The sequence below is a fragment of the Podarcis vaucheri genome (assembly GCF_965113315.1).
Source record: "Podarcis vaucheri genome assembly, chromosome: 6".
Taxonomy (NCBI): Eukaryota; Metazoa; Chordata; class Lepidosauria; order Squamata; family Lacertidae; genus Podarcis; species Podarcis vaucheri.
The window spans coordinates 16,255,304-16,274,489 of NC_138764.1; the positions used below are offsets into that span (position 1 = coordinate 16,255,304).

Below are 19,186 nucleotides of genomic sequence, written 5' to 3' on the forward strand. Positions count from 1 at the left end.
TTATTGTACTTCAGTGCTTTAAAAAGGTAAAGGTAAAGGACCCCTGACAGTTAAGTCCAGTCACGGATGACTCTGGGTTTGCACGCTCATCTTGCTGTATAGGCCGAGGGAGCCGACGTTTGTCCGCAGACAGTTTTTCCGGTTCATGTGGCCAGCATGACTAAGCTGCTTCTGGCAAACCAGAGCAGCACACGGAAACACCGTTTACCTTCCCGCCGGAGCGGTACCTATTTATCTACTTGCACTTTTGATGTGCTTTTGAACTGCTAGGTTGGCAGGAGCAGGGACAGAGCAACGGGAGCTCACACCATCGCGGGGATTCAAACCGCCGACCTTCCAATCGGCAAGCCCTAGGCTCTGTGGTTTAGACCACAGCTTCTTTAACCCACCTCAAATGTGGAAATCTAAAGTATGCATCTTAATCCCTCCAGCAAAACATGGCATTTTGGAGGTGTCATGAGAAATCCTCATGACATGTGAAATGTCAGGTCAGAGGGGAAGGGAGAATTCCAACAGGGGCATGTTGTGTTACTGTCAGAAAAATTAATAAACAAATTCTTATACCTTATGATTTGCTGACAAAATTTTGGCACCTCAGCTATAAAAACCTTGCATACTAAGTAGCATGCACAGGGCACAATCTATTTACAAATTCTTCGAAATAAGCCTATTTTATATTAATCTCTTGCTTTTTTTCATTTCAGTAGGTTTTGTGCAGGAGAACTGTCTAATGGTAACAACAACAACATAATACCACGTCCATCTGGGCAGCTTACATCACATATAAAAACATAGTAAAAGGTCAAACATTAAAAACTTTCCAGTAAAGGACTGCCTTCAGAAGTCTACTAAAAGTCAGTTAGTTGTTTATTTCCTTGACATCTGAAGGGTGGGTGTTCTACAGGGAGGGCGTCACTACCAAGAAGGCCCTCTGCCTGGTCCCCTGTAACTTTGCTTCCCACAGTGAGGGAACCAGCAGAAGGCCCTCAGAGCTGGACCTCAGTATCTGGGCTGAGCAATGGGGGTGGAGACGCTCCTTCGGGTATACAGTGCTTCAAAACGCACTGGGAGCCAGTGAAGATCCTTTAGGGCCGGTGTTATATGGTCCCCGTGGCTGCTCCCAGTCACCAGTCTAGCTGCCACATTCTGGATTAGTTGTAGTTTCCAAGTCACCTTCAAAGGTAGCCCCACATAGAGCGCATTGCAGTAGTCCAAGTGGGAGATAACGGGCTGGCCCTCATGGGCCAAACCTGTCTGCTGCCTGAGTTGGCTGGAGCAAATTGTATGTAACTCATGTTGTTCCTCATCACACAGAAATGAAGCCAAATTAATGGCCTTCAATGCGACTATAGCAACAACGTACGTAAAGTATCCATGGGAATAATTAGCTATTTGTACTGGACACACAAATTGGGCACAACCAGAGTCTCACATTTAATGTAATAAAGGCATCTCTACGATATGACTAGTGTTGGCATCATCGTGATTTTCTGTTTCCTTTAAAAAGCATCTCCTGCTGCTCTGTCAGATAATGGTCAAATGCATTTAACTGTTATGTGTGATTAAAACCAGTTGTGTTGATTCCCTCCTTTTCTTTTCTTCCTTTGATGATTGTGTGATAAGCTCAAGAAAAGGCTACTGCAGTTATTTGCAAACCTTCCTTTCTTCCTTTGGAAGGTCATCATAACCCTGGTAAATAAATAGAAAATCTGGTTGAAGCAATTCTTTTCATCTAGGGAAAAACAGTATCATCACAGCATAAAAACCATGTTGATGGGCTAGACATAAGTTCCAGCTTTTTCCAGGTGTCTCTTTCAGAGCTCAAATCACCTGCAAACTGCTTCCATCTTTACAGACCCAATCCTGACACATATGAAAGCTGCTGAAACTGAGTAACCGTTTACATCCATCATTGGACAGAGAAGAGTTGAGGCGCTTGGCAAAGATTTACGTTGATCTCCTTAACCTTGAGAACATAGGATTTGATACTGTGTGACAGCATATCCACATTTCGCGAGATAATTATTGGGGTGGGGGAGGAGAGAGAATTGTATAGTCAAATTGCACCTCCAGAGCAAGTCCCCTTTGAATGGATGGAGGGGCTGATGGAGTTGCTCTCCTCAAGGATTATTCATTGAGGACAATTTACCTGCCACCAATAATACATCAGTGCACATGGATCATGATCACAAATTGCTGCTGGACTGCAGACTGTGTGTGGCCAGAGGTAAAACTAGGCTTTATTTCGCCCAGTCAAAGGCTCAATCTGGCACATACACCTCAACACTTTTGTTCTTAAAGGGCATAAAAAGCAGGCGACGTATTATTATATAGGGAAACAAAACTTGGTATTCAAAGATTTCATGGATTCATTTGCGGCAAGACACCAACCCACCCGTGCTCCTGACTGGAGGGAGCCCCACTGGAAGTGGGCTGGGGAGGGCTTTGCTGGAGCCTCGCACAATTGAGACCAGGAGGGATTGAGACGGACAGGGCTGCCATGAGCAGAATGGGGTGAGAAGACCCTCAGCAGGGGCACCAGCTTGGGCATCTCATTGGGCATAGGGTGGGCAGTAGCATCCCAGACTGGGCTACTTTCTTCCTTAGCTTCTCCTCTGAGCACCCGAGGGAGACGGCAGTGCAGCTTGGCCTTACTTTCAAAGGGTTAAAGATAAAACGAGCAAGGTTCCTAGAGAGGAAGGGAATTTGCGGGATGGGGGGAATTTGTTTTGCAGGGACACACGGACACACACAGGGACGCGGGTGGCGCTGTGGGTTAAACCACAGAGCCTAGGACTTGCCGATCAGAAGGTCGGCGGTTCGAATCCCCGCGACGGGGTGAGCTCCCATTGTTCGGTCCCTGCTCCTGTCAACCTAGCAGTTTGGTTTTTTTTTTAAAAAAAAAATATTAGGAATTATGGAAAGGATTTGCTGTGACAATTATTAATTACGATGCAAGAGATGGGAGGAGGAGGAGGAGGAGGTCATGGAAAGAAGGTAACGGAAATTGGAGAATTTGAAAGTGATGGTTTTATTTTCTCTTTTTATTTTTGTGTTTCTGTCTTTTTTTCTCTTTTTTGTAATGTTGTCTTTTGTGTGTGTGTAATTTTAAATTTTTTTGTGTTTCAATAAATATTATTTAAAAAATAATAAAAAAACAACCTAGCAGTTTGAAAGCACGTCAAAGTGCAAGTAGATAAATAGGTACCACTCTGGCGGGAAGGTAAACGGTGTTTCCATGCGCTGCTCTTGTTCGCCGGAAGCGGCTTAGTCATGCTGGCCACATAACCCGGAAGCTGTACGCCGGCTCCCTTGGCCAGTAAAGCAAGATGAGCGCCACAACCCCAGATTCGGCCACGACTGGACCTAATGGTCAGGGGTTCCTTTACCTATACAGACACACACACACACACACACACACACACACACGGTGCCCTCCATAGAAACCTGCATAGGCACCAACTCCTAGGGGCCAAGGCACTTTGGGTCATGCAATTTTTTTCAGGTGTGTAAATTGTTCAGGGGTGTGTGTGAATTTTTCGTGTGTGTGTGTGTGTGAATACGGAGCCAGGTGCAACACACCTTTGGTGGCTGGTGGCTCTTCCTCCAGTTGTTGCTGCTGCTGCTGCCGTGGCTGGGGGTGTCTTCAGTAAGCATAGCGGGGTGTGCCCGACGACACTTACTTTTGAGGACAGCATGCCGGAGCCCAAGATGGTATGCAAGCCCACACGCCCCAGAACCCAGTGCTGCTCCCCAAAGCAGCTGTGCTGGTCCCAGGGGGTTACCGTGTGGCATGGTCCGAGTCCAGTCCGAGGTCGAGGGTGTGGTATGGAGGCTGTCCATGAAGGCTGAAGCGGGGTCCAAGGCAAGGAGTCGGGCGAGGTCAGGAACTCTGGCAGAAGAGCAGGACAGGGTGCAGGCAGGAACAGGCTACCAACAATGTTGCTCCCGCAACTTGGGACTGGCCTGGCTGGCTTTTTTCTGCCCTGAGGCATAGGGCGGCCCTGGTCGACAGGTGACTCACCTCTCCTGGCCTGGAGGCGAGCGCTCCTCCTGCGGGAACTTAGTTCCCGCCGCCTCTCTGCACTGAGCCTCTGTAGCTCCGGAGAGGCTGGAGGGTTACTGGACCCAGAGACAACCTCACCTTCCCCTGGCGGGGCTGAGAGGGGAGCACCTGCAGGCAATGGGTCCTCCATCACCTCAGGAGCCAGAGAGGATTCACCTGGTGCCTGCTCCTGAGGATCCAGCACAGGTGAGGACCCTTCAGGCTCAAGCCCCAGCCCCGGCTCAGCCGGCCCTGGAGGCGGGGACTCCTGTGCAGGCTGGGATTCCTCAGGTTCAGCCTCTGAATCCAATTCCCAGGCCATCACAGCAGCACAGGCCGATGCTGGGCTCACAGCACTCCGAACTGCTGTGCCCCCCCAGCTGCCCCCAACTGCTGTGCGTGCCAGTGTTGCCTTCTCTTTCCAAAGGGTTGCACTGGTGCTTCCCTCCTAGGGTTGGGTGAGCTCCCTGTTTTGGGGGGTGTTGTAAACAAAAATCTGCCCTTTTCCCCTTAAGGGGTATCCAAGAGCCCATATAGAGTCCTTACATAGGTTCCCTATCGGTAGGAGAAAATAACAGAGGCCAACCAGAGAATATTGAGAAGCAAAGCAGCTAGTACGCCTAATCTTTATTAAACTGTTGCAACAGGGTCCTCACTCACCACACGCAGGAGGGAGGAGGCACCCAGAACAAAGGTGTGCCTGCCCTTATATAGAAATTTTAAATTCCCTGCCCTGGAGCTCCAGACCACCCCTCCATACATCATACACACATCACAGAAAAGGCGGTCTACAGCAGAAATCTGAGTGTGTCTGACAGGTTACCTTTTAATGCTCACTTGATTCGATACCCTGGGGAGCCCGGCCAGTCTTTTGTAATGATAAATACTTAGTTCCTGAGCCAGGTCACAGGCTCACCCTATTCAAACAGACAGACAGACATACCCTTAAGACAGGATTTGTGAAGGAAAAGACAATGGGGAGGCTTTTCCATTTTCCTTTGACCTTGCAGAGAAAACATTGGGTCACTTTGGGAATCAAAAATGGTTTCAGGTCGGTCTTCCTGTGCTGATTTATGTACGTGCTTAGTTGGTACATTTATGAACATTTATTATATATCTAAGACTTTAAAATTCTTATCACAGGGGTGAAGGGGTGTCCCAGGGCTGCAGGGAAGGGTGTCTGGGAGAGAGAGAAGGGAGCTGGAAAGAGGCCCAGACAGTAAAATGGGGAGAAACAGCTAGGGCATCCATGGTGCCCTCTGGAAGCTTCACCCAAGGCAAATTCCCTGCCTAAACGTTTTGGCACTGGTGTGTCAGGGACCTCTTCCCAGCAGGCACTTGGGCCGGCTTTTTCAGAGGCAGCATTGTGTGGAGTTCAGTAGCAGAGAATCCCCAGCCAAGACTGCCAAGGTGAAAAGCCAAGAGGAATCCATGCGAGGCCTTTATCCACCAGGAGCTATTCCTTCCACTAATCCTTCTTTTGGCTTGGGAGCTCGGATTGAGAAACCTCTCTTCTCTCCCAACATTTGCTTTCCAGAGGCAAGAAACCCCCACCTGAAACCAAACGAAGAAAAATGAAGCATGTGATCCTGTCTATGAACTTTCTCTCTGTCCTGGAGTCTCACCTTTACTACATATTCTTTAAATCTGTAGAGCATCCAAGAGCTTTCTGTTGCCATCCCATCCCGTCTTTGCTGATGGGAAACCTGAGTGCCCAGCTTTTAAGTGCTCAGTGCCACCTACTGACTGAGACATTATTTGGGGAGCAGGCTTACTGCCATTTGGATGGGAGGCAAGCCTAAGGGCCGACTCAGTTGTAATGCAGACTTGTGGACTTCAACTGCAATTTGAGAGGCCCTAAGTATGGGCAGCAGGGAATAACATGTGATCTAGAAGTACAGTGGTGCCCCGCAAGACGAATGCCTCGCAAGACGGAAAACTCGCTAGACGAAAGAGTTTTCCGTTTTGGAGGTGCTTCGCAAAACGAATCTCCTATGGGCTCGCTTCGCAAGATGACAATGTCTTGCGAGTTCCTGCGGGGTTTTTCCCTCCCCCCTTTTTCTAAGCCGCTAAGCCGCTTATCAGCTGATCCGATCAGCAGATAAGCCGCTAAAAGCCGCTAATAGTGCTAATCCGCTAATCCGTCAATGGGCTTGCTTCGCAAGATGAAAAAACCGCTAGACGAAGAGAATCACAGAATGGATTCTTTTCGTCTTGCGAGACACCACTGTATTTCAAAAATATGTACTGTAGCAGGCAGCCGACTGGCTGAATAAGGTAAAGGTAAAGGGACCCCTGACCATTAGGTCCAGTTGTGACCGACTCTGGGGTTGCGGCGCTCATTTCGCTTTATTGGCCAAGGGAGCCGGCGTACAGCTTCCGGGTCATGTGGCCAGCAGGACTAAGCCACTTCCGATGAACCAGAGCAGCTCACGGAAATGCCGTTTACCTTCCCGCCGGAGCGGTACCTATTTATCTACTTGCACTTTGACATGCTTTCGAACTGCTAGGTGGGCAGGAGCAGGGACCGAGCAACGGGAGCTCACCCCGTCACGGGGATTCGAACCACCGACCTTCTGATCGACAAGTCCTAGGCTCTGTGGTTTAACCCACAGTGCCACCCTTTGACTGGCTGAATAGGTACGGGGTTTTTCGGGAGAAAGAAGCCCTACCATTCCGATTGGTGGCTTTTTGGAGCTGCAGGTTTAGTTGGAGGTACAGGAGTGAAAAGTGCTGTCTTTGCTGCTGATTTATTGTTTTGTCATTGGTCTTTTGCTGCTGTTTTCTTTGAGCTTGATTGTTGCATGTTTTAAACTGATTGCTTTAGCTCTTGGAGTTAAGATGCCTTGGAAGCTGTCCTAAATGGGAAAGCATGGTGGAACATTTTAAATACATCTGAAGAAGTGTGCATGCACATGAAAGCTCATACCAAGAACAAACTTAGTTGGTCTCTAAGGTGCTACTAGACAATTATATATATACTGTATATATATGCAGGTTTTGGTGTCTTCGGGTGTCTTCCCGTGTAAGAGTCGGGGTGTCTGGGCGACGTTTCGACGAGGTCTCACTCGTCATCTTCAGGCTGGTGCTTTCGGCTTCTTGTTACTGGAACAGAGCAGAATCTGGTGTTTGAGTTCCTATAAATACTGTTGAGGGGTGTGGTGTATAGCCTCCAACGTTCTGGGCAGAGAGGAAGTTCCTAGATTAGTGTGCCTTTTCTTCTTTTGTTCCTTAATTACTTGAGGGATATCTTGAGTGATTTCATGAGTGATATATATATATATATATCTACTGCGTCAGACCAACACGGCTACCTCCCTGCATTTTAAATACATGCACCCACAAATGAAATTGTGGTAAAGTCCAGGGTACTCATATTCTCTGATACCAGATACCTCCATCTGAAGGGGATAGGCAAATATGTGGTTTTGGGGAAACAAAATTCACTCCAAGGTCTTACCCTGTTGCAGTGGTGGCAGCACAATTTTTTAAAAGACAAATGAAGAAGTAATAAACAAAAATCTGCCCTTATTCCCTTGTGGGGAACACAAGAGCCATCATAGAGTCCTTTGTAGGTTCTCCATCGGTCGAAGAAAATAACAGAGGCCAACCAGAGAATATTGAGAAGCAAAGCAGCTCGTAAGCCTGACCTTTATTGAACTGTTGCCACAGGGTGCTCCCCCCACACGCAGGAGAGAGGAGGAGGACCCAGTACAAAGGTGTTCCCGCCCTTATATAGACATTTTAAATTGCCTGCCCTGGAGTCCAAGACCACCCCCAGAAACATCATACATGCATCACAGAAGGGGTGTAGCACAAGACCACCCCACAGATATATCATACCTGTATCACAGAAAGGGTGGTCTACAACAGAAATCTGAGTGCATTGTTTATCTTCTGTTTCGCAGGTTACCTGTTAATGGTCACTTGATTTGATTATCTGGGGAGCCTGGCCAGTTTTTTGTAATGATAAATACTGAGGAACTGAGCCAGGTCACAGGCTCACCCTATTCATACCCTTAAGACAGGATTTGTGAACAAAAAGACAATGGGGAGGCTTTTCCATTTTCCTTCGACCTTGCAGAGAAATACTTGAGGTCAATTTGGGAGGGACAAAATGGTCTCAGGGCTTTTTCTGTGGGGTTTCAGACATGTGGTTTATATATGCAGTTATGAACAATATATATACATATATATATATATGTAGGTTTTGGTGTCTTCGGGTGTCTTCCCGTGTAAGAGTCGGGGTGTCTGGGCGACGTTTCGACGAGGTCTCACTCGTCATCTTCAGGCTGGTGCTTTCGGCTTCTTGTTACTGGAACAGAGCAGAATCTGGTGTTTGAGTTCCTATAAATACTGTTGAGGGGTGTGGTGTATAGCCTCCAACGTTCTGGGCAGAGAGGAAGTTCCTAGATTAGTGTGCCTTTTCTTCTTTTGTTCCTTAATTACTTGAGGGATATCTTGAGTGATTTCATGAGTGATATTCTGAATACCACTGGGTGGGTCATTAATAGAGATAGAGAAACACCCTCACAACATGAACAAGCGTGACGACACGTCCCGCCTGCCTGACATCTGGAAATTAGCCCTCCCCACAAAAACCGACACCAGAACCAGAGGCACACAGAACGCCGTCACCAATCAACCACACCAGACCCAAACCCAGACCCTCTCCACAGACATACTACAGACTCCATCCAGTAGCCAAACTATAGTGGCACCTCCGGATGCTGCACCCCCCTGCAATCCCTACACAGATCTGGCTGGCACAAGGCACAAAATTACAGCTCGCCCCTATACACGAAGCCAAGCCAGAGCACAACTAAATGCAGCACAGCCATCTTCTCAGAAAAACTCTTCACAAGCTCAAGAGGTCAAGACACGAAAGCTTTAGCAACTAATCTACACTTAATGACCCACCCAGTGGTATTCAGAATATCACTCATGAAATCACTCAAGATATCCCTCAAGTAATTAAGGAACAAAAGAAGAAAAGGCACACTAATCTAGGAACTTCCTCTCTGCCCAGAACGTTGGAGGCTATACACCACACCCCTCAACAGTATTTATAGGAACTCAAACACCAGATTCTGCTCTGTTCCAGTAACAAGAAGCCGAAAGCACCAGCCTGAAGATGACGAGTGAGACCTCGTCGAAACGTCGCCCAGACACCCCGACTCTTACACGGGAAGACACCCGAAGACACCAAAACCTACATTCCTGTACCCGTGAAAATCTACGAAAGCATATATATATATATATATATATATATATATATATGACCTTAAAATTTTTATTTCAAAGAAAAGGAAACTTTCTACTGCAACAGTCTGTTGCTATTTTAAAAAGACAGAATCCCAGTGGTTTCACTGGATTTTGGATCCATCAGGCGCCTTCCAGTTGTCTCCATCTCTAGCCAAATATGACGACACTTTCGCTCCATTGCCTTGGGTGGTTCATATAGCGGCTAGCCCGTTGACATGGCTTTGCCTTTCTCTCTTTCTCTTTTCTTTCTTTCTTTCTTTCTTTCTTTCTTTCTTTCTTTCTTTCTTTCTTTCTTTCTTTCTTTCTTTGGCTCAAAATCCAAAAAGCAGGAACAAACTCCCTTCTTCTCTGCCCAAGGTTTGATACGAAGAGCCTCCGCTGAGATTTCTCCGTGGAGACATTGGCTTTTCCTGGCAAGCAAGGTTGCAAGATACTCCGCAGAATGTCTACAGCTTTGCATGTCAAGAGGAGCCAGGAGGCTGGGCATGCCAGCCAAAGGAAACAGGGCTTCGGTCCCAAGAACGCTTTTACAGAGACAGAGACGTGTAGCGGATTTGGAGGAGACGGCTGAGCTGGGGCCTCTTTTCCTCTTCCCTTCCCTTCCCTTCGTAAATTCCCAGCAAAGAAACCTTAGGATCTCGATGTATCTGGCTTGCTGTGGTTTGATGAAGGTGGTTGCCCGAGTTCCTGATTCTTCAAGTATATGGAGGAATCCTTAAGAACGTCCTCCCTCCCAGCTCTTCTCAAAACACACACGAAGCAATTTGTCAAAGCCAGCGTTTCCATGGCCAAGACCCAAGAAAAGGGAGTTCCCATCTAATCAGGGATGAAAAGGCCAGTAAGGAAAAGGAGGGGAATCACACATGTCTTGGTGTAACTGCGACTTAGTATAGTTACTTTACTATACAAATAATCTCTGGTAGGCGTGAGGCTCCGCTGATTAAGGAGACAGACCGTGCGGGGAGAAAGAAACAGAATTAAACCACAACTGAAGTGTAAAAATGGGCCCTGCCCAAAGCCATTTTGGTCTGACACCTCATAAATTATACGCAAAGCCCTAAACAAAAGAGGGTGACATGGGATGCTGAGGTCAGCATTCATTTTTCCATCTCTCCACTCCCAGAGACTTTTTCCGTTCTTTGGAAACCATCTAAAAGGGAACAGCAGAAGCAAAAAAATGACTCTTCAACTCCCCCTGCCCCCCTCCTGCTGATGGGAGACATTTAGAAATTTTAGATGACTGGTGACAATTGATGGCCTTTTAAATCTGTGTATGTGTGTGGGGGAGGTACTGTTCCCTTTTGTTATTATGATATGCATTTTGTGTTTTTATGTTGTAAACCAGGCTTCCTCAACCTCGGCCCTCCAGATGTTTTTGGCCTACAACTCCCATGATCCCTAGCTAGCAGGACCAGTGGTCAGGGATGATGGGAATTGTAGTCTCAAAACATCTGGAGGGCCAAGGCTGAGGAAGCCTGGCAGTGTAAACCATCCTGTCACTTTCAGCTAAAGGGTGGTATAGAAATTCAATTAATTAATTAATTAATTAATTAATTAATTAATTAATTATAATAATAGAACCGCTCCCCATGCTCCCACAAACTGACCTGCCCACATTCTTGAGTAGCTCCTATTTGAGGGTTGCCGTGTTTCAAAACGTTATCCAAAATCTAGACTTCCGACATCGGCATGTACTCTTAATCTTTAACAGAAACGAATTTTTGAAAAGAAAAGCCATCAAGGAACCACCTGATTCTGATTCAACCCTGCAATTCTCTCCTGCAACACTGCAGGGCTGACCTTACTAGTGCTGGAAATCCTTGGAAGCCAAGTAAGTATGGGGGCAAGGACTCTTTGGTGAGAGAACCTGTTGTAAACAAAATCTGCCCTTTCCCCCCTTATGGGGTATCCAAGAGCCCGTATGGAGTCCTTAAGTGGGTTCCCTATCAGTAGGAGAAAATAACAGAGGCAAAACAGAGAATATTGAGAAGCAAAGCAGCTAGTAAGCCTGATCTTTATTGATCTGTTACAACAGGACGCTCCCCTCACATGCAGGAGAAGGAGGAGGACCCAGAACCAAGGTGTGCCTGCCCTTATATAGATATTTTAAATTCCCTGCCCCGGAGCTCAAGACCACCCCTCCATACATCATACATACATCACAAAAGGGGTGTAACCCAAGACCACCCCCCACAAACATCATACCTACATCACAGAAAAGGTGGTCTACAACAAAAACATGAATGTTGTTGCTTTTCCTGTCTGCCAGGTTATCTGATAATGCCTTATCTGATTGCCTTTCCTGGTAGTCTGGCCATTCCTTTGTGATGGTGATTTCCCAATTCCTAAGACAATGGGAAGGCTCCCTGACCCCCTCACTCCTTGCAGAGAAAACATTTGGTCAGTTTTGGAGTCAAAATGGTTTCAGGTCGGTCTTGCTGTGCTGATCTATGTACGTGCTTGGTTGGTACATTTATGAACATTATATATATATATATATATATATATATATATATATGCTTTCGTAGATTTTCACGGGTATAGGAATGCAGGTTTTGGTGTCTTCGGGTGTCTTCCCGTGTAAGAGTCGGGGTGTCTGTGCGACGTTTCGACCAGGTCTCACTCGTCATCTTCAGGCTGGTGTTTTCGGCTTCTTGTTACTGGAACAGAGCAGAGTCTGGTGTTTGAGTTCCTATAAATACTGTTGAGGGGTGTGGTGTATAGCCTCCAACGTTCTGGGTAGAGAGGAAGTTCCTAGATTAGTGAAGACACCCGAAGACACCAAAACCTGCATATATATATATATATATATATATATATATATATATATATATGCATTTATTCGTCTGTTTGTTTGTCCAATGTACGTGGCTGGGCAGATTTTGCAGGGTATTTCATAGACCCCTTGGTTTTCCAGCTGGATTTTGTCTTTTGGGTTTCTGAGGATATTGGCTATTTTTTGGTTGGTGCAGAAGGCTGTTTTGATATTGTGTTTATGGAGGATTTTGCTGATTTTGTCTGTAGTGCCCTTGATATAAGGAAGGAGGGCCATGCCATTGTTTTCTTCTGTGTCTTGGTTTTTGGGGGGTGTTTCTTTTTGGATTAGCTTCGTAACCCTGTTTTTCTGGTATCCATTGGCGATTAACACATTTGAGAGATTCTGTAACTCAGTTGTCAAGTGGTCTTTGTCAGCCAGGCGTTTGGTTCTGGAGATGAGAGTCTTGGCTACGGAGTTTATTTGTGCAGGGTGGTGGTGTGATTGTGCATGTAAGTAGCGGTTGGTGTGTGTTTTTTTCCGGTAGATAGTGTGTCCTAGGGAGCCATCAGGTTTTTTGTAGATTAGGACGTCAAGAAAGGGGAGTTGGTTGTTGTCTTCTATTTCCATAGTGAATTGTATTTTGGGGTGAATTGTATTTTGGGGTGTAGGAGAGATACAACATCGAAGCTCACAAGTAGGTCATCGGGATGTAGGTATTGCTTCTTTATTGTTTCTCTTCACTCAAGTGCCCATTAATGAAGCCTTGACAGCCATTCAAAACAAATACAACCCCCCCAAATACATCCTGGACCTGACCAACCACTGCCTAACCAACACGTACTTCATCCACAATGGACAAAGATACAAACAGATAGAAGGAGCACCTATGGGATCACCCCTCTCACCGGTCATCGCAAATTTGTACATGGAACACTTTGAAACCAATGCTTTAGACAAGTCAGAACACAAACCCAAACTTTGGCTCAGATATGTTGACGACACCTTTGTAATTTGGCCACACAGGAAAGAAAAACTAGATAGCTTCCTCACACATCTCAACAGCCTACACCCCAAAATACAATGAACAAGCGTGACGACACGTCCCGCCTGCCAGACATCTGGAAATTAGCCCTCCCCACAAAAACCGACACCAGAACCAGAGGCACACAGAACGCCGTCACCAATCAACCACACCAGACCCAAACCCAGACCCTCTCCACAGACATATTACAGACTCCATCCAGTAGCCAAACTATAGTGGCACCTCCGGATGCTGCACCCCCCTGCAATCCCTACACAGATCTGGCTGGCACAAGGCACAAAACCATAGCTCGCCCCTATACACGAAGCCAAGCCAGAGCACAACTAAATGCAGCACAGCCATCTTCTCAGAAAAACTCTTCACAAGCTCAAGAGGTCAAGACACGAAAGCTTTAGCAACTAATCTACACTTAATGACCCACCTAGTGGTATTCAGAATATCACTCATGAAATCACCCAAGATATCCCTCAAGTAATTAAGGAACAAAAGAAGAAAAGGCACACTAATCTAGGAACTTCCTCTCTGCCCAGAACGTTGGAGGCTATACACCACACCCCTCAACAGTATTTATAGGAACTCAAACACCAGATTCTGCTCTGTTCCAGTAACAAGAAGCCGAAAGCACCAGCCTGAAGATGACGAGTGAGACCTCGTCGAAACGTCGCACAGACACCCCGACTCTTACACGGGAAGACACCCGAAGACACCAAAACCTGCATATATATATATATATATATATATATATATATATATATATATATATATATATATATATATTCAATGAACCAGGAAAGGAAATGGGAGGGAAGTCAGGAGATTAAAGAGAACCTCAGAAAAGATCTTTTCTTTTCTTTTTCCTTTCTCTTTGTTTCTCTTTACATTTATTTCACTTTTTATTTTTTATGTTGGATATTTTGTATCTTTCATTCTACTTGATGGAAAATTATTGTTGAAGTTGAAATTGTAAAACCAATAATAATAATAATAATAATAATAATAAATTTTTCATTTATACCCCGCCCTCCCCAGCCAAGGCTGGGCTCAGAGCGGCTTACAAGCAGACCGGGAGAGGCGGTCCCGTAGGTACGAGGTACTGCAAATAAAATTTATTTACTCAAATACCAATTTCACAGGTAGGCTGAGTACAACCAAAGGCTTTGTTGCACATATCCTCCCAAGCTGAGGGGAAGTGATATGGGCTAAGCCTAGTAGGACAGATTACTCCATGTCCATGGCAATAACCTCTTCATGCATTAATTAGACTAAAGCTTGCTGGTTATATGAGGCCCAGTCGTCTTCTAAATATGGCCCGTGGACAATCAGTGTGTTTTTACATGAGTAGAATGTGTTATTTGTGGGGCATAGGAATTCGTTCATCCCCCCCCCCCATATAGTCCAGCCCCCCACATGGTCTGAGGGACAGTGGACCAACCCACAGCTGGAAAAGGTTGCTGACCCCTGCCCTACAACTATTAGGCAGAGTCAGGCAAGGACAGCAGTAGGAGCCCTTGGCTACTCCCCCCCCCCTATTTATATACTGCTTGCTGTGCCAAGGCACTTGCCAATTCGAAATAGAGTGGTACCTTGGTTCTCAAACTTAATCCGTTCCGGAAGTCCGTTCCAAAATGAAAGCGTTCCAAAACCAAGGCACGTTTTCCCATAGAAAGTAATGCAAAATGGATTATTCTGTTCCAGACTTTTGATGTAATAAACCAGAAATGGAAGTTGGGGGAAGTCAACAGGGAGGGGGGAAACTAGAAAATGGGTGCTAAATGATCATATTGAATATCTGTTATGAAAAAAGAAAATCAATAAAAGTTATTTAACGAAAAACCAACAACCCCTAAAACAGCAAGTTGGCATGAATTTTACTATTTAACGAGACCATTGATCCATAAAATGAAAGCAATAAACAATATACTGCAGTCACACAATCAATCAATTAACTGGGTTCCACACAGTCACAAAAACAAAAAACCGAGCCACAAAAACGCAGAATAAATAGCAAAATTAGACAGACTTCAGGGTAACACTCCAAACAGAAGTGTGGCACTCAAATCAGAAGTGTAACACTCAAAACGGAGCATGTTTGGTTTCCCAAAAAAGGTTGCAAACCGGAACATTTACTTCCGGATTTGCAGTGTTTGGGTTCCAAGTTGTTTGAGTACCAAGGCGTTTGAGAACTGCGATACGACAGTACTAGAGTGCTGTAAATACATAATATCATTAGGCCAACTGCAGGAGCTAATGGAACTGGCTCCTTGGTCTGGATTTCCTGACTTCTTTTTTGTTTCCCAGGACACACAGGTCTTAAGTAGCCCCAGCGAAGGTGGGCATGCCTGTCTCCTGCCATAATCTTGCATTTTGCCTCCCATGTGGTAGAAGATGTTATTCTGTCACCACATTCATATGAGATTCCGCTGCCAGTTCAGCTGGCTTCTTTTAAGTGGAGCTGGGAGGGCAGAAAATTCAATGCAATGGTGTGTTGCAGCACTGTAAGCTTCTTTACACTGCAATCCTAGCCATTTCTACTCAGGAGTAAGTCCTACGGAATTTATTGGGGGGGGGGGTGTCTTCTGCCAGGTAAGCGGAGCTTGGCTTGCAGCCTTTGTGAGCTACATAGCTCAAGCATGCAAACACGATTCGGCCAACTTTTCCAGTTCCAGCTGTAGTCAAACATATTATGGCAATCAGACCCAAACGTTGGCCTGCACACACACACACACACACACACACACACACACACACACACACACACAATCTGGCAACTGTTCCAGAAAATAAAACCACCTCCCAGCCAGGCCAGATTTATGTTCAAGGCTTGTTATCGGTACTAAGGACTCTTTACTGATGTTTGTGGGGAAGCAGATCAGAAATTGGTCTGACATCCAGACCTGATACCGTTGAAGTAGGAAAGGTTTCTGGTTCGTATTTCTTGCCGTTGTTGGGTTTTACGGAGCTGTTTAAGTAAGGAATTATTTGAGGAATGCTGAGATCTACAGGGCTTTATAAATGAATCGTGGATAGCCCTTGGAATGGCGAGTGGGCCTAGAATTAGCGGCCTCATTCACCAGACCGGAGTACAAAATGCACTCCTCTGTAAACCCTGCTATTTCAAACACATTAAGAGCGTTTACTGCGCACATGAGCAGCTTTCACTTAGACAGGAATGTGCATGTGTAGTCCTGGAATTGTGTGCAAGGTTCAGAAAGCAAAGGAGGAAAAATATCTCCCTCCGGGAAACTTAACTCTCTAACCAGGCTGGGGGGTGGATTGGGAGGGGGAAGGATCAGATAATTGGGATCTTTATGATGGTTGTTAAAAATGTTCTGGAACCAATTCAAATACCAATCAGAAACCACATTGTTCAGCTAAATCATTTTCAGATGCCATTTCAGATATAGAGCACAGTTACTCCTATTTTCAAATGTAATGTTACCCCCACCCCCATTTTTTATTTTTTTAAATGACCTTATTTTCTCTTATTTTATTTTTATCCACCTTGGCAGAAGTTCAGGCATACCACAGATGATCTACGGATAGGCTTTCAGCTTCTCCTTCGCAGCTTAAGGTTTGCCGAACCCACCATGCTGTTTCTAAGAGTTCCATGAAATAGATGGGATGGCTTTTTTTGCTTTCCATATCACTTGCCGGACTATGATAAGTACTTAAAGAAATGGGAGTGCCTGATCACCTCATGTGTCTCCTGAGAAATCTCTATGTGTGATAAGAAGCTATAGTTAGATCTGGATATGGAACAACTGATTGGTTCAGAATTGGGAAAGGAGTATGACAAGACTGTATATTGTCTCCCTGCTTATTTAATTTATATGCAGAATTCATGTGAAATGCTGGGCTGGATGAATCCCAAGCTCGAATTAAGATCGCTGGAAGAAATATAAACAACCTCAGATATGCAGATGACACAACCTTGATGGCAGAAAGTGAGGAGGAATTAAAGAACCTTTTAATGAGGGTGAAAGAGGAGAGCACAAAATATGCTCTGAAGCTCAACATCAAAAAAAGTAAGATAATGGCCACTAGTCCCATCACCTCCTGGCAAACAGAAGGGGAAGAAATGGAGGCGGTGAGAGATATTACTTTCTTGGGCTCCATGATCACTGCAGATGGTGACAACAGTCACAAAATTAAAAGATGCCTGCTTCTTGGGAGAAAAGCAATGACAAACCTAGACAGCATCTTAAAAAGCAGAGAAATCACCTTGCCAATAAAGGTCTGTATAGTTAAAGCTATGGTTTTGCCACTACTGATGTATGGTATTGAGAGCTGGACCATAAAGAAGGCTGATCGCTGAAGAATTGATGGTGAATTGAATTATGGTGCTGGAGGAGACTCTTGAGAGTCCCATGGACTGAAAGATCAAACCTCTCCATTCTTAAGGAAATCAGCCCTGAGTGCTCACTGGAAGGACAGATCCTGAAGCTGAGGCTCCAGTACTTTGGCCACCTCATGAGAAGAGAAGACTCCCTGGAAAAGACCCTGATGTTGGGAAAGATGGAGGGCACAAGGAGAAGGGGACGGCAGAGGACGAGATGGTTGGACAGTGTTCTCGAAGCTACCAGCATGAGTTTGACCAAACTGCGGGAGGCAGTGGAAGACAGGAATGCCTGGCGTGCTCTGGTCCAGGGGGTCACGAAGAGTCGGACACGACTAAACAACAACAAATCACTTGCTGGAGCTGAAGAGGCTGAGATGGCCACCAGCTGCTTTTGGGAAATTTGCATCCGTATTCAGAAAAAGGAGAATGAGTTGGGTAGCCGTGGGAAGCCATAACCCTGAGACTCAGGAAGGAGGAGCCACAGATCTGTCCTTCCCAGTTTGGTGACTGTTTCAGGTGGTAAATGCAGAGGGGCAGCCACTGTCCCCCCCCCCCAAACCTTCCCTAGCTAGTCTTTCTTTCATCATAAACTTTATTGCACTAGCCAAAGGCCAGGTAGTTCTTTTCTCCTGATCTTCTTAGCTGCCAACGCATACAGTGCTACTTTATAAGTTACAAAGTCATCAGTATCACTCAGCAGCCATTTCACCCTTTCCACCCTGTTCAAGTGTGTTCCATTCATGAGCAGGGGTTTTTATAAATCGGTCTCTTGGTTCTATATATAGCGGACATAGCAATAAATAGTGGTACAGGTCCTCTACGCAAGGTTGCCCATACAGACAAAGTATCTCCATGTATTGTACTTTGCTATACCGACCATCCACCACCACCGAGGGCCTCGATTGGAATCGTAATTCTGTAAAAGCGATTCTTAGTAACGCAAGTGGGAGCTTTGTCAAATAGCTAGTTCAGATGTGCTCCGTTTTGATAAGTGGGAACCATGGTGAACTTTTGGTAGAGGCAATCGTGGTTAAATCCCTTTCTGCATCGGGCCTGAAGAGACAATCTCTTAAGTGCCTCTTATCCATCTTCATGATCACCAGAAGATCTTGTAATTGATTTTGGTTCAAGAGGCGTTGGGTGCTATCCTTCCAACATTTGGTCTGTTCCCGTTCTGTGTGGGCCATAGCAGGGAATCTCAGCTAGTCCTGTTTTGTCCCATGGTATGTCCTGGGACCCCTGGTCTGGACTTCTGCCTCAGGTGCAGTGAAGGATACTATCATGTCACCATGAGAGCCTTGTTGTTGTTGTTTAGTTATTTAGTTGTGTCCGACTCTTCTTGACCCCATGGACCAGAGTACGCCAGGCACTCTTGTCTTCCACTGCCTCCCGCAGTTTGGTCAAACTCATGCTGGTAGCTTCGAGAACACTGTCCAACCATCTCGTCCTCTGTCGTCCCCTTCTCCTTGTGCCCTCCATCTTTCCCAACATCAGGGGTCTTTTCCAGGGAGTCTTCTCTTCTCATGAGGTGGCCAAAGTATTGGAGCCTCAGCTTCAGGATCTGTCCTTCCAGTGAGCACTCAGGGCTGATTTCCTTCAGAATGGATAGGTTTGATCTTCTTGCAGTCCATGGGATTCTCAAGAGTCTCCTCCAGCACCACAATTCAAAAGAGAGAGAGAAATCAGCATTTTGTATTCAGTGCTAGAGATGTTCTTTATTTTTATTTTATTTTAAAC

The 19,186-nt window shown here is 45.7% G+C and overlaps 1 long non-coding RNA gene across 1 annotated transcript in view; it reads left to right on the forward strand.

Annotated features, from left to right (window-relative positions):
- The window catches only part of LOC309533933, a 274,946-nt gene that overhangs the window by 135,432 nt on the left and 120,328 nt on the right, over positions 1 to 19,186 (forward strand). The gene's annotated exons all lie outside the window — the stretch shown is intronic.